Below are 16,845 nucleotides of genomic sequence, written 5' to 3'. Positions count from 1 at the left end.
AATATTATTTTTCCTCTGCTGTTTTAAATTGTCACTCGGCACACAAGTAGCAAATCTGCAAAAGAGATTAAAATAGCCGCTTCCCATCTTTCCTAGCTGCACAAATTACCTTTTGCACCACTTGCACCCATGCATACGTTCGTACAGGAGAGCTCTGTGTGTGGTAGTGGAGATAGGGCCAGGTTCTATGAAATATGTAGTGAAAAGTAAAAACACAAAAATCATCAGTGCATCAAAATGAGAGAAAAAAATCCTTAGAAAATGGTTTGATCATGTACCAAAACGGTTCCCTGATGTTCTAGAACACAAAATAAAGGAAACCAATCTGTAAACTCGGGTAAATTTTACCACCTCTCTTATGTCCTATGTCTGCCCACCCTGTTTCCGTCAATCTTCAAAGGTTACATGCTGGCCTTCTGGAAGGGCACGCTGTTTTGGTGATGTCTTGTGAGGTTCTGTTCTGTGTTGAGAAAATCATTAGAGCTCATCATTCTAGTCTATTCCTTCCCTTTACAAAATATTCCACTTAGAAGGTATCTAGCCTCTACCAACCTATATTTCACACACTCTGGTTCCCTCTCTCTCTCTGTCCCCTCCCTCCTTCTCTCTCTCTCTCTCTCTCTTACACACACACACACACACACACACATATGCACACACACTTCACAAATAAGCTTTCAATGCATTTTCTGTACATTTCTAGCCTCTCACTGTCAATGGGAATTTGTGTCTGGAATTAGGACCATTCACCACGAATTCACAAACAGCTTCCACGTTCTCTAAGTCAGCAACTATCAGATCTGTTGCAGAAATCCGACCAGACATGATTTCTGGAGGACAGCCAAGAGGGCTGAGAATCTGTTGTGAGTTAGCCAGACTGTTTCCATTGAGCACATCTGACTCTGCTAACATTTAAGATCATGTATCTCCCTAACCCGGAGCCTGTGACTTGCCAGCAGGAATAAATAGGACAGCACAGGCCCTGAGCCTGGGCCCGAGGGCTATGGTTTCTGAACAGAATCAAATCATGGACCTGGACTTTCCTTCCTCCCAAGGGATCCAGATGATTCAGGCTGAAGTGACTGAGAAGTATGGAAGTCGTTAGCCCGCTAAACTGTACACAGCGACCAAAGTATTAAGAACTCTCAGTAAACAAAATGACCAGCATTTCTGATCCCCTAAATACCCCCAAACTGAGACACGTGGCTAAGAAGACTCTTAGCCATCCCATGATCTCATTCTCCTCTTATCCTGTAGGTGAGAAGGGGAGTACTCAAGACTACATGGTGGCCTGCGACCCAGCCAAAAGCAGATCCGGACCCTTCTCCCTCTCCTCCAGTCGTCTGTCCACCTCTATATGCTGCTTCACACTGCTTCCCAAAGCACCACTTCCTGGCCTTGCTTCCCTGCCACCTTGGACTCTACCTGCAGCCAAATTCCAGGGGTGACAGTGGCCTTGTAATCTGGGTCTTCCATAGGTGTGGTCTTCTGTGTGTCAAAATCAGGGCTATATTCTGTTTTTCCTACTCTCTTCTGTTCTTTCTTGACCCTTTGGCCTCGTGATGCTGTTTTACCATTAGCAGGGGCTGCTCTCTTCCTGTCCACCTTCCAACTAACTGATTAGTACGCAAGGAGGATTTATCGACGTATGTACTGCTAGGGATCATCTGCTCTTCTTCATGGAGTAGGAACCACCCCTCCCCAAAGAGGAACCCTCAGGCACACATTTCAGGGACATTTCATTGGTTGCCACCATGCCTGGAGCACACCACCAGCGTTTTGGGTATGGAGCCGGGAGCGCCGGGCTCCCAGCAATGCCCAAGACAGTTCCCTGCAGCAAATCACCCACCCAAAGTGTCAACAGCACTGCCCTGGGGTGACGACGATGGTGATAGAGTCACCTGGCTAAGCAAAAACCCCTTGTTTCTCTGCACCACCTGCCTTGGTCCACGGGGGAGGCCGGAGGGAGCAGGCAACGCATCAGAGTCTGGGTGAGGAGCAAAGGTCCCCAACACGGCTGCCCAGGGGAGAATGTGGGCAAATCATGTTCGGAGTCCGTGTTTCCATCATAAAATGAAGACAAAACATCCACTTCTTGAGTGATTGTAAGGATTACAGGACAATGTGCATAAAACTGTTAGACCTCTATGAGTGCAGAAATGGAGAGGACTCTAGCCATCGGATTTCCGAAGACGGGAACAGCGACAGAGAATGCCTGTGCCCCGTGGGGAAGCCACCAGATGGGTCTCCCCGTGGGGGCTCACACGTGGACTTCTGGAAGATTCAGGGAGCAAGTACGTGTGATTGGGGTGTCTGGGGCTGCGTAGCAACGGGAGGGGACCGGGAGTTTGAGGGCCACCGGCAGGATACTAGCAAAACCATATCTGCACAACAGGACCTTAAACCTTCGGGAAACGTGATAGAGAAACGGGGTGCCGTGAGGTTGGGTGTTTTGCAGGAACTTGCAGGGGATGGATTTTGCATCAAAGTAGCTCAGAAGCAGAACCCGTGCGGAGGAGGCCGGGGAAGGAAGGTGAGGTCAGAGAAGATGTTAACCAGGGCGTAGAGCTGGTGATCCCACCCCCACGGCACTGGCTTTCGAAAGCTGTAGAGGAGTGGCAGGTCCCTGCAGGATCAAGCAGGGGCTGAAAACAATAGTTTTTTTTTTTTATTTTAACTAAAGCTCCAGTCCCCCATCCCCGTCCCCCATCCCTGCCCCGGAGCCTCCAGCATCTAACCGGCATTTACGAAGAAAGAGGTGGACGGTCACTCCTCCCCTCGGATAGTGTGGGTTTAGGGCTTCGGGGTCCAGTACAGCACGGCCTGCACGCAGTCTGGCTCTCTCAGGGCCTTGCGACCTGATCTGGGCCTGTTGTCATCACTGCACATCCCCCGGGCGCCCACCTGGCAGGTGGCAGGCTCCCCCGGCAGGTGGCAGGCTCACCTGGCAGGTGACAGGTGACGTGCTGCCCACCTGGGCGCGGCAGGTGGAGGAGCACCCAGCACCATCCCCGTAAGTGGGCGCAGTCGGCCCTGGGGTTTCGCGGGGCCAGTGACTCAGCCAGTGGCCACTCAGGTAAGAGGAACTCAAGCCAACTGAAAGGCTGTGCATCTGTCCGTCTCCGGGAACCGTGGACGCCTCACGGAAGCTTCGGGGCCTGGGCCCGCACACAGGACCGTGGCCTCATCAAGCTGCTGGGAGCAGCCGCCGCCCCCAGGAAGAGGCTCGCTGCTGCCCAAGCTCGGCCCGGGGCTGCCCCCGCCTGGGCTCGGTGCTCCGGCCCCAAGACACGGGTGGCAACCGGGCGCTCCGGCTCCCAAGCCACCACGGCCGTGAACCTGCTTCCCACAGCTTGGGGGTTGGGACACTTGCATCCGACGTTGAAGCAAGTGTGACCGACAAGTCTGGGGAAAATGAGCCCACGCAAGCCTACGGGACAGAGGATGTGATAATATGGCCTCGCAAGGCTCCTTCCCCTAATGCGCAGAACTGTGCCCACTGTGCGCGACTCCGGCCCTTCCACTATTTTATGTGGACATAGGAATGTTCTCTCTGCCAGATGAAAATAAAAAACTGAAGAAATGGGGACACCTGGGTGGCTCAGTGGTGGAGCATCTGCCTTCAGCTCAGGGTGTGACCCTGGGGTCCTAGGATTGAGTCCCACACCAGGCTCCCTGCAGGGAGCCTGCTTCTCCCTCGGCCTGGGTCTCTGCCTCTGTGTGTGTGTGTGTGTCCCTCGTGAATAAATAAGTAAAATCTTAAAAAAAGAAAGAAAGAAACTCAAAGCAAGGACCAATAGTTTAAAAAAAAAAAAAACCAACTGAAGAGATGCCTCAGCATGGAATCACGTAATGTCCTCTCAACCACCTATACTTACCTGGAGGCTCCACCAACGGTGCGGTCCTAACGAGGAAATAACCGGGGGCAGATGACCAGTCCTGTAAACAGGGCACTAAAACAGCCCCCATCGTGAGCCAGCAGGCGACACCATGGACTACACGCTCCAGGAGGGCAGCTGTAGGCTGTCCCTTTTCTTCCTTCCTGTATGCTCAGTGGCCAGCACAGCGTCTGGAAAGTAGGAGGCGTGCAATAAATATTTTTGGAATAAATGCTTCCCGAACTGCAGTCTTAAGTAGTTTGAAGCCCAGCCAGCCAGGCAGCCCTGGTGGCAGTGCAACCTCCTCGCCTGGGTTTCAGGGGAGCCGCGGCCTCGTGTCATCATGAAGGTGCCCAGTGCTTCAGCCTTTGGGAAACGAAGAGCATGGATTTATTTTTAAACCCCACTGGCACGAACCCTTGACGTCTTTGAAAGATGAAAAGGAAGTTGCCAAGCAGTGAAGAGCAGTCATTAGGCCGGGCAGACATTCCTCTTTCTGACCAGGGCTCTCCATTTACTTTACCCCAGTTAAGACTGGGTGATTTGTGGAGGCGAACATCGTTCAGCCTTTCAGCAAAATTTCAGATGGAAAGCGTGTCGCAGGCTAGTGAGGGGCCCTGGTGTGGAAAGTTGTAAAGAATCACCAACGTGTTTTGTGCCTTTCGTTACTGAAAACACAACCCCATAGATATCAGTAATAATATGAAACGGGCATGACGGGGGGCATTTGCAGAGCACTCAGCGACATCTTTCACGTGAGCTGTCTCGCCTAATACTCACTGAGACATCATGAGCTCGATGCTTTGGCCCTAGTTATTTTCGGTTGCAAAAACTCATCATTCCAAGAACACAAGTGGCTCCATGGAGGTCTCACACGTGTCCAGTGATGGAGTCAGAATTTAAAGCTGGTCCACCTCCCTCCAAAAGCTCTTGATGACTAGATGAATTTCTAGTTGAGTAATATCTTAAGGTTGGCCTCCGTCTTCTGCAAACCTAGATAAAGACATAGAAGACAGACAAGAGCAATCTGAATATTGCCATGTCTCTTCTTTTTTTAATCTCACCACGAAGTGTTGGCACAATTTAGACTATAAGGAGTTACAGCTACAGTGACCTCCCGGGGCCTGTTTCGCAGCAGATGTCTGGGTAGACAGACCAGAGCGGGGTAGCCACGGTCAAAGAGTGAGAGTTTTCTTTCATCCACCATTGCACAAGCAGAGCCGTTGAGGCGTTTGCCATTAGAAGACTTGGTCAAGTCATCCCCCTCGCTGAGCCTCCTCCAGGGGGAAGAGCATGAGCTTTGGATTCACATAGACCAAAGGACACCTGGGAACCCACCGAAACAGAGGTAGAAGCTATAATTCTTTGGCCACTCCATCTGCTGCAGCGGAGTCATCCAGGGCTTCTCTACTCATTCATATAGAGCAGAGGTGGTCTAGAACTTGCTGCCCATACAATAGCCACTAGCACATGTGCTCATTTAAGTTTAAAACAAACAAAATTAAAATTTCAGTTCCTTCGTTGCACTACCCACTGTCCGAACACTCAGGAGTACACATGGCTAAGAGCTACTGTCTCAGACGATGCAGGTCTTCGACCGTTTCTGAAATAATCCAGTCATCACAGAAGATGCTAATGAATAGCAGGGGTCTGGATAACAAGGAGAGCAGCCCCTTGCTGCTCAAATGACTGCCACTTACAAGCAGAGGGGCCAGGGCCTCCAATTTTAGTGTTCGTTTTAATGGGAGGTTTCTTTGAATGGTGAGTCCGGACTCATTCAATTATGAGAGGATGAATCCAACTCAAAAATAGCTTACACAAAATTAGAGAATTTATTTGTTCTTATATCTGAAAAGTCTAGGCATAAAGCCCAGCTGGATCCGGGGGTTCAAATCTCTCATTAAAACTATGTCGCTTGGGGCACCTGGGTGGCTCAGGGGTTGAGCATCTGCCTTTGGCTCAGGGTGTGACCCGGGGTCCTGGGATCGAGTCCCACATCAGGCTCCCCGCAGGAAGCCTGCTTCTCCCTCTGCCTGTGCCTCTGCCTCTCTGTGTGTGTCTTATGAATAAACAAAATCTTTAAAAAAAAAAAAGACTATGTTTCTTATCTCTATGCTTTACCCTCTTCTGTGCTGCCTTTCTTCGTAGGCTGGCTTTACTACCTAGGGGCAAAGGTGGCCCCCAGTGGACTCAGGGTCCTACCATCCTAGGTACCCACAATCTCAAATTTGTCCTCCTATGTCAGTCTCTGATCAGCTGGACTCGGATCCATCCCTCCATACAGGAGTATGGAATATTCTATTGGTAAGGATTGGGCGCCAGGTTCAGAGGAAGGGGGTAAATGAGGAGGTTGCATTTACCCCAATCCCATGACTAAGAATAGAAACTGGTGGTTCCCCCAACGATGTCTGAAACGCACACACACAACGTAGCTACTACAGCCGCCTATGCCTACGGGGGGACAAATAGTAGCAGTATTGGCACTAGAGGTAGTGACAACGGGTGGTGATATTAAGGTGGAAGTACGTCCAGGGTAGTTTTTTTGCCGAAATCCAGGGAGATTTATTAAAGTGCTGCTGTTCATCACCGCTCATTGACTACTGTCTCCGCATAACAGGAGAAGAGGCACTACCTTTACCTACTTAACAGGTACCAGGTGTCCAAGCACACCTGTGCCAGCCCGGGTTCTCTGACTTATGAGCCAGCTGTGTGACCTCGGGCAAACCCTAATTTCTCCATACCTTGATTTCCTTATCTTTAAATGGGGACAATAATACCAATTTTATGAGGTTCTTCTTGAGCGTAAAGGGGAGGGTTCGCACAAAGTGCTGAGCGCCGTGTGAGTGAAGGGTAATCCCACTGTCCACGCTGCTGGCACCGTTGTCACCACAACCTCCCAGACGGCACAGGGTTAGGGCTCACGATGAGTGACGACACTGAGTGTTCCAGGAGCGGGGAAGGCCAGCAGCCCCGTACCCCGGTGGGTCCCGGGAGGGTTTCGGGGAACGCACGGGACATGGGCAGAGGTCTTCAGCCTGGACAGTCGGGCAGAGGGAAGGGGGCAGCGGGGCCGCCAAGGACCTCAGTGTCTCCCACTGGGGAGCAGGGGGCTCTAGACGGTGGAGGCGGGAGCTCCTCTCTGACCATCAGGAAAAGCTGAGAGGCAGCACGATTTTTTAAACATTAATAAAAAGTGCACAGCAAAGCTTGAGTGGGAGCAGCCGGGCAGGCGTGAGTCCCGCGGGTCCCTGCACCCAGCTCTCAGCGCGGGGGCGGTGGGTGCTGAGGGCCTCCCGAGGGCCGGCCTGAGCAGGCCGCCAGGGCTCACCCAGGGGGGTGGGGGCCTCTGAACAGCTGCTGCGGCGCTTGGGAAGCATGTGGGGGACACACTTCTAACCTGGAATCCTGCGGCTCCGAAACAGGTCCACCTCTCCCAGGGTCCGGCTGGAAATGCTTCAAGATTTCTGCTGGTCGCAGGAAGCTGGGGCCCAGTGTGGGGCCACGGTGCACGGTTTCTGAGAGCCGAGAGGAGAACTTTCCATCTCATCTCAGAGGTGGGAGAAACGCAGTTTAGCTTGCGAGCAAAGTGGGTGCGAGGGAGCCGTCCCCCCCACCGGGGTGCGGGCCAGCGGGGGGGGGAGCACTTCCAGGGCGTGCTGTGATGCCCCACTGCCAAGGCGGGCCTCTGGGAGCTGCAGCTGCAGAGGAGCTTCCGCACGCCCTCACCCCCCACCGCGTGAGTGGATGTGTGTGAGGAGAGCGCGTGTGCACCAGCGCACACCACATGCACCAGCCAAAAGCCTTCATTAGCGCGCCTTTAGGCCTTAGACCTTAAAGGCCACCAGGGCAGCTGTTGGGGAAGAGCCAGGGAACGACATGCAAGTCACGTCTCTGCCTGGGGCCACACGGCCTCTGCCCAGGTCATCGCAGCCCCCCCCCCCCCCCCCCCCCGAGCTCCGAGTCCTTCATTTGTAAATGAGGACGATAGTCTGGGACCCGGGGGACTCCGGGTTTGGACCAAGAGCCCAATTAGAACGCGAGGAGGCCACGGGAGGTCTGCGGCGCAGCCTAAGGCCCTGTTTCTCCAGGTCCCGACCCCCGGCCACAGCACCCGCTCCTCCCGGGCAGCTTGTGAGAAATGCAGCCTCAGGGCCTGCGCCTCGGACCCACTGAATCAGAACCTGCATTTAAAAATAAGGTGTGCACAGCTGATTTCTATGCACATCCAAGTTGGGGAAACACTGAAGCACCGGAAAACTGGGTTTACAGATTCGTTGCAAGGTTGAATACAAGCCCTCCGACCCTTGGCTACTGCAAGGTCGGCCACGCAACCGACTTCCTGAGACAGCGCTCCTTCCTCGGTGGCTCCCAGAGAGCAGCAACCAGTGGCGTGAACCAATTCTTGGAGGCGCCCAGCACACCGTGCGCCAGGCTCACCTTGCAATAGTGTGACAAAACAAGATTTTTTTTTTTTGTAAGTACCTTGGCCTGGAAATCCCTGCAGGACCCTGTGGCCTTCCATCACGGCCTGCATTTACTACCCTCCCCAGCCCCACATTGGCCCCTCTAGACCCTTCCCCACTCCCTCCTTCCACTGCTGCCACAGTGCCCCCCCCCCACCGGTCCTCAGACATGCCAGGCACCTCTTGAAGGAGAGCCTTCGCATTGCTATTCCCTCTGCTTAGAAGGCTGTTCCCTTCAATAGCCACAGGGCTTAGTCATTGCTCCAGTGCTACCTTCTTCATGTTGCCCTCCTCAACCCTTCTCATTGAAAGTGCAGCCACCTCCTTTCACCCAGAGACGTTTCTCTCCATGCCAGTTATCGCTTTCCAGCACACTCTATGCTTTACTTGTTTATTATGCTTTATTTTTATCCCTTTCTGACCCAAATTAAAATGTAAGTTCATGATCAGCAGAGATTTTCGTCTGTTTTAGTCACTGCTGGATCCCAGCTCCTGGAACAGTCCTGGCCCACGACTGCTTGCCATGTAGTGAAGGTGTGAACAAACACACAGAAGGATGGCTTTGACCGCGGGCTCTGTAATCGGACAGACTTGGGCTTGAACTTCAGCTCTACCACGGGGAGCTGTCTGACTCAAGGCACATAGATTGGATCTGTACCTATTGGTTATCATCATTAAAACAGACTTATTATTACCATTAAATATAAACCCCATTCTCCTAAGAGACTGACTCACAAGTATCACTCATTTTTACAAATAACCAAACTTTCAAAGAATATGCCACATTGCCCAAACAAGGCTAAGGAGCAGGATTCACTTCTCAGGGGTCAATTCTTTTTGCATCGGGGAAAAGAAACCAAAAAAATAAAATAAAATAAAATAAAATAAAATAAAATAAAATAAAATAAAATAAAATAAAATAAAATAAAATAAAATAAAAAAATAAAAATGTGCATGCATACTTCACCCAACGAAAAAGCTCCCTATTTTCTTTTTTAGGAGCAAATCAGGAAATAGTGGTTTCTTTTATATTTCCAACTAAAATCAAATGTCTGTCTTTGGACAATAGAAACTCGGACTGAACCTCAAGGAATGATTTTGTGGTGTTCTTGGCCCTGTGAAACCGACCAGATGAGGAGGTGGCTCCCTCACCTGACGAGTCACTTAAACCCACAGGAAAAGGAGCTAGGAACTTTTTCCCGCATGCTTAGACCTACTGTAAATATCTATAGAGTAAATGGCAGGTTTCTCATAATAGTTGTTCCAGGTATTTTTCTAGAGGTAAGAATTAAATATAAGTAGACTGTTTTAATTCCATTGGCTCATTCTTCGGACCTTGAAGAGCACTCATTTCTCTACCTGCAGTACAATGACTATTGGTGTGTGTCAATCACCTCACGTCTTGGAACCTCAATTCTGTTTGCCCTCAAATGGGGATTTGAGTCAGGTAGCACCTAAGGTTCTTTCTGGCTCCAACAGTCAGAGATGCTCAGAGATAGTCAGACACAGTCAGAGACTCAGAGACTTAGAGCATCTCAATCTCCTTTATCCCCCACCCTGGCTCCACCCAGTTCATCACTAAGTCCTATGTGTCTGAGTCTAAAATAGATTTGAAATCTGCTCACCCTTACAGTGAGCACCTCAGTACTCACTGGAGAGCTTCCTCATTGGTCCTTCTCTCTTGTACCTCTCCAACCTCTGCTCCCACAGAATGGACAGCATGGTCCTTTTGAAATAAAAAAAAAAATTGATTCTACTCCTCCACTTAAGCCCTTAAATAGTTTCCTTTTGCACTTAAAACACCATCTCAAATCCTTAGGAGGGACAACAAGATCATGCACCATCTGGCAACACCCCTACCCCCGTCCCCTTCCCCTGCCTCATTTCAGAACCCCTTCCCCTCTTATTTCCACCAGCGCCACACGGCCTGCTCAGGTTCCTGGCTACATGCTGGTGGTTCACATGAGCTGCTACTGTGCAAGTCGCTCAGCCTAACTCTTAGCCTCTGATCCCACAACAAATGTCTTTCTCAAAGATGCCTTCTTGGACTCTTTGTTGTACATTGCATCCCTCTCAATTCTTTTTCTTGATAACACTTCTTATACTCTGCAGTTATGCATCCCTCTATGTGTCTCTTTGCTTCATATCCATGTCTCATTTTAAGCTCTAAGCTCCTCAAGGAGAAGGACAATGTGGTTTGTCCATATATTCAGCACACCGGGGGGCTCTTGGTATATACTTGGCAATTAATAAATATTTGCAGAATAAATGAATGGATGAATTATCAAGTCCATCTATGAAGGGAGAGACAAAAATAGGACTGCTCTTTTCATTACCATCTTATGAAGTCATTTAAAATAATACATGCAAAGCAATTTGAATCCATAAAGAAATATTTTTTAAACCAAGGCATTATTCTTTTTCTAATTTAAATTCAATGAGCCAACATACAGTACATACTTAGTTTCAGATGCAGTGTTCAATAATACACCAGTTGTATATAACAACATGCAGTGCCTCATCACATCAGGTGCCCTCCTTCGTGCCCATCACCCAATTACCCCACCTGCCCACTCACCTCCCCTCCAGCAACCCTCAGTTTGTTTTCTATAGTTGAAAATGTCTCAGGATACCTGGTGGCTCAGTGGTTGAGTGTCCATCTTCGGCTCAGGTTGTAGCCCCAGGGTCCTGGGATCGAGTCTCACATCAGGCTCCCCGCAGGGAGCCTGCTTCTCCCTCTGCCTGTGTCTCTGCCTCTCTTTCTGTGTCTCTCATGAATAAATAAATAAAATCTTAAAAAAAAATTTTAAGTCTCTCATGGTTTCTCTCCCTCTCTGATGACTTCCCATTCAGTCTTCCCTCTCTTCCCTTATGGTCCTTTGTACTGTTTCTTATATTCCACCTATGAGTAAAACCATATAACTGTCCTTCTCTGATTGACTTATTTTGCTCGGTATAATACCCTCCAGTTCCATCCATGTAGATGTAAATAGTAGGTATTCATCCTTTCTGATGGCTGAGTAATATTCCATCATGTATATAGACCACATCTTCTTTATCCATTCCTCTGTCGATGAACATCAGCTTTTTCCACAGTTTGGCTATTGTGGACATTGCTACTATGAACACTGGGTTCAGGTGCCCCTTTGGATCATTGCATTTGTATCTTAGGGGTAAATCTTATACCACACACAAAGATAAATCAAAATGGATGGAAGATCTAACTGTGAGACAGGAATCCATCAAAATCCTAGAGGAGAACACAGGCAGCAACCTCTTTGACCTCGGCTGCAGCAACTTCTTACAAGACATGCCTCCAAAAGCAAAGGAACCACTGGGACTTCATCAAGATGAAAACCTTCTGCACAGCAAAGGAAACAGTCAGCAAAACTAAAAGGCAACCTAGGGAATGGGAGAAGATATTTTGCAAATGACATATCTGATAAAGGGCAGTATTCTTAAAGTCATTGTTCATAGATTAACTCATCTGTGAGGTAAAGGTTTGTAAAGTTTTTTTTTTTTAATTTTAACAAAAGAACACACTTATGGACCACATAACAGAGTATCAAAAGATTTGGATTGATATTTTAATGACTCAAAAACTTTGATCGTAGCATTACTGAATCTGTGACTTTAACCAAGTCACCTAGCAAAAAAGAATAGCTATGTGATTACTATCTCTTATCACCTGCTGAAGAGTGACTGAGGATATAGTAAACACATGCATATTTCCTGTCTCATTGGCATTCGCAGGCTATCTGAAATGAATATATCAAAAAGGGAACTTGCAATTGCCATAACTTTAAGTATCCGTTATAAGAAGGGAGTTAACTAGTATTATAATTATTATCAAAACACTGACTAAAATTCATTTTGCATAGTTATTTTTTTAACCTTTTTTAGTTCCCTTATAGCTAGGTTCTCTGAGCTTCCGGTCAATGAGTTAGATAATGAGTAAATTAAAACATGTTATTACAGAAGATTGGGAATGTGGTGTGACCATTAGAAGGAAAGAAAATGAAGCAAAGGCCTGGAGCCTGATGAAGGTGAGGAGGGAGTCCTAATCCCCTTGGAGTAAGCTTGGCTAGACATGAAGATGCAGCCACAGGAAATGTCATGCTACCAGAATAAACAGGTATGCCCACCTCCATCCCCTGGTTGCCAAAAAATAGAGATAATCTCCCTGGTCCTAGCAACCAATGAGGAATATTGTGAGAATAAATTAGATACCGTTTTGCTTTGGAGGAAAAGCACTATATAATTTATGATATTGTTATTATAATCATTAGTCATCTTTGTCTAGATTTATGGAGTGACTCATCCTAAATTAAGCCTTTGGAACAATGAGAAGAGGGAAATTTATGAGACCTACAATGATTTTCTAGTCTCATAAAAGATTGTAGTACTTGATTCTTGAGATGTTGAAATATCTCTGCCTCTTAACAGGAGGCTACAGGGACCATCCTTTGATTCATTATTTGTTAAGTCTTTCAGGTCTCCCTCCTTTTGCTCCCCTGGGACTAATAATTCAGCAAGCATTTTAACAGTCACCTTGGCTGTCAATAAATTATTTTAACTTACCTTTACAAGTGCCTGCTATTTCTCTCCTTTTCCTATGAGAATAAAAATATTGCTACTTTTTTATTCCCCATAATTTCTCTACAAACCTACTTAACATAAAAAAAAAAAAAAAAAAAAAAAAAAAAAAAAAACCTACTTAACATCCCGGAAGCACCTATAATATCAAAGCAATGAGCCAGGTGTAGAGACATAAGGAAATAAGATTCTGTCCCTCCCTCAAAGAGCTTGTAATTTAGTTGAAGAATATAACCAGCAGGACCAAATCTGTTGGATATTTAAAAAAAATAATAACTATGAGGTCACAGGAACTGAATGGATAGAGAATGTGAAAGAGAGGGGAGAGTACGGAGGGCAGATCTGAGGAGGGACCCATCAGATCCATTTTAGGCCCACTGAGCTGAGGTTGATAAGATGTCCAGCAAGAAGCTTGACCCATGGGTCTGGAGTGTGAGAAAGAGGTCAGGACTGGAGACTCCGATTTGGATCTCATCCAAGGAAAAATCCTGAGACTGGGGGACATTCCCAGTGAGAGAATATGAGACGAGAAGGGAAGACAAGGGAGAGTCTGATGGTTAAAGAAAAAAAGGGCAAGAGATGCTCTCCCTTTGCTGCATCTACTGTGAGAGTGAAGACCATTCTCAGCAACCAGACCGTCACCATTCCAGAAAATGTCGACATCCCCCTGAAGGGACGCACTGTGATCGTGAAGGGCGGGCCCCAGAGGAACGCTGTGGAGGGGCTTCAATCACATCAATGTAGAACTCAGTCTTCTTGGAAAGAAAAAGAGGCTCTGAGTCACAAATGATGTGGAAATGGAAAAGAAGTGGCTACCATTTGCACGTCTGTAGTCACGCACAGAACACGATCAAGGGCTTTACACTGGGCTTCCATTACAAGGTGAGGTCGGTGTGTGCTCACTTCCCCGTCAATGTTGTTATCCAGGAGAATGGTTCTCTTGTTGAAATCCGAAATTTCTTGGGTGAAAAATACATTTGCAGGGTTCAGATGAGGCCAGGTGTTGCTTGTTCTGTATCTCAAGCCCAAGAAGATGAGTTAATTCTTGAAGGAAAATGACATTGAACTTGTATCAAACTCAGCTCCTTTGACTCAGCAAACGACAACTGTTAAAACAAGGATATCAGAAAATTTTTGGATGGTATCTATGTTTCTGAAAAAGGAACAGTTCAGCAGGGTGGTGAATAAGATCTGAGTTGTCGAGCTACAGAAACAGCAAGATGCCAGATGATTCTTCAGACTTATTTGTGATACTTTAAAGATGCAATAAGAACTATACTGATTTGGGGCAAAAAAAGAAAAGAAAAGAAAAAAGAGGCAAGAGACAAGTCATTTTTGGGAGAGATCAAGGGATGAGAAGGGCTAATGAAGAGAAAGGATAGGAAAAGGCAGAAAATGGCAGACAGTGAGGAAGGAAGAGGAATCTTGATGAAGAGCAGAGTGGAAGAGTCAACCTTGGAAATGAACCTCCTTCCCTCTCTCCAAGCAGCACAATGAGGGGCAGATGCGTGCAGATATACTCTGAGGTGGGACAGAGGAGACTTACAGGAGAGATTGTTGGCCATGCAATGGAAAATTAAATTACAAAAGGCTGTGGTGGGGCCGCCTGGGTGGCTCAATTGGTTGAGTGACCAACTCTTGGTGTTGACTAGGTCATGATCTCAGGGCCATGAGATCGAGCCCCATGTCGGACTCCATGCTCAGCTTGAGTTTCTCTCTCTCTCTTTCTCTCTCCCTCTGCTCCTCTAAATGAATAAATACATAAACAGAATCTTTTTAAAGACAGAAAAGGAAAGGTTGTGCTCAGAGAAGACAACGACGTGTAGAGAAAGGAGCACAGATTTTGGCATTGGCCAGGTCTGGATCCAAACCCCAGCTCTTACACTGATGATCACTGAGATGTTGGACACGTGCCTTCCCCAATGGAGCCTCCGTCCCGTCTTCTGTAGAATGGGAAGCAACAAGGACATCCTCCCTGAGGTCGTTTCAAGCACTAAGAACCCATGGGCGAAGTGCCCTGCTCTGGCCTGGGCCCGGGTAGGGACGAACGATGGACACAAACTGGCCCGAGAAGCAGAACCAAGGTTCTCGCACTTCATATTTCTAGGCCACATCCAGAATCAAGAGGTCCAGGATGGGAACCTCATAAATCTGCGCGTTCTAACGAGTTCCCAGGGGATGCTGACGCCCAGGTCGGGGAGAGGAAAGATCAAAGGGGCAAGAGACTTCGTTGGCACTGGAACCCAGGTCCCAGAAGAACCAGATCGTACCTCTTGTTCTAGTCATTCTTCCATGGATGCACTTCATTGTTTCGTCTCCAGAACCTTGGCCATCCCGCCTTGGGAGCACTGGATCTCAGCCCACTGCGCGGCTGGAGCCGTGGATGCAGAAGCGAAGGCTACCTGCAGCTTCCCTGAAGAGGGAGATAAAGGGGAGCCTGCCACCTGTCCCCCGTGTCTGTCCCCAGGGCTTGGAGCCAGGGCCCCCGGGATGGCGTCAGTAGTTGGGAGCCAGGCTGAGACAACGGGACTTTTTTTTTTTAAAGTGGCAACTGTCAAAGTTTATATATTATTTTAATTTTGTTCTGTCTTTTCAATATTGCATGGCCCGAGTGTTTAATATTTCACATGTTTCTCTCTCTCTCTCCCTCTCTCTCTTTCTCTTTTTTTCATCTTAAATTACCTTTTATTTCTCTTATTCTTTTCCTTGGCCCCAAAGTACCTTTATTGCTAAAAATGATAGTTTATAACCCTTTGCCATGGATCAGATTATCTCCAAGCAATTTCTTTTCCCGTTTTTTGTTCCTAATTCCTTCCCATTGTATTATTCAGTTATTCCATTCTATTGCATCCATTATTCACTACTTTTTTTTTTTTCAAAAATTGATTCTGCAGAAATCGAACACCCTCATTTTTCATTTCTTGGTTGGAGTTACTTTAGAAACTCAACTAGATTATGGCTCCTAATGCACTAATGCTCCGCTGAGTGCACGTTGCCCGGCATTTTTATAAGTTCTGAATATAAAGTCAAGTCAAACCCTATTCCTTTTCAAGATTCTCCTTTCATATATCGTTTAAGAAAATTGCTCAACCATCCTGCTTGCTTCTATTTAGTCCCTGACTCATTTCCTCACTGTTGAATGCCCTATCATCCTTCCTACATTTATATTTTCAGCCAAGGAAAGGAAAGTTAACCTGACATTTCGGTGCAGACCGTCGGTGACACCATATTCTACAGCTGGAGCCTGAGGATGGCAGGGGCATGAGGATGACACCGGTCGATGCGTTAGCACAAACCTGTGTCTCTTCTCTGCATCAAGGGCCAACTACACCTCACCTGTGATCTTTCTCATCAACAAATTTTTATAATTATTCTCAACTTCCTTTAACATAGGGAAGCTTAGTCTCTTGCTTTGTGCATAGTCAACACTCAAAACCATGAACGACTGAATGACAAGTGAATGGAATGCAGACCCAACACAGCCCAGTCGTGCCTACTTGCCTAGCTACTGTCTTACCCTCATGCCCCTCTCCTAGGGGTAGGGTATTCAGAACTCCCCAGTTCCCCAAACGTGTCAGGCTCACTCATGCCCCCAAACCTTGGCATGGGTCATCCATTCCCACCCTACTTTCTCTGATTAGCACGGCTTTCCTTCCTTCCCCAGAAAGTTGCTCCTGAGCCCCTGGGTGGCCCTCCTCTGAGTGCTGGAAACATCTCAGCTTCTTTGGTCAAACACAGTACTTACAAGGTCACCGGGGTGGCTCATTGGCTGAGTGTCTGCCTTTGGCTCAGGTCGTGGTCCTGGGGTCTTGGAATCGAGTCTCACCTGCTTCTCCCTCTGCCTCTCGCTCTGTGTCTGTCATGAAGAAATAAAGAAGATCTTTATTAAAAATTGTTTAAAAATAAAT

General features: G+C 47.7%; 1 pseudogene; it reads left to right on the top strand.

Moving 5' to 3' along the window:
• The first annotated feature begins 13,457 nt into the window (after window positions 1–13,457).
• On the top strand, window positions 13,458–14,197 carry LOC144300138 (large ribosomal subunit protein uL6 pseudogene; annotated as a pseudogene).
• The last annotated feature ends 2,648 nt before the right edge of the window (window positions 14,198–16,845 follow it).

This window comes from Canis aureus, chromosome 28 (genome assembly GCF_053574225.1).
Source record: "Canis aureus isolate CA01 chromosome 28, VMU_Caureus_v.1.0, whole genome shotgun sequence".
In the NCBI taxonomy this organism is placed as follows: domain Eukaryota; kingdom Metazoa; phylum Chordata; class Mammalia; order Carnivora; family Canidae; genus Canis; species Canis aureus.
This window is presented reverse-complemented; position numbering and strand designations above follow the sequence as displayed.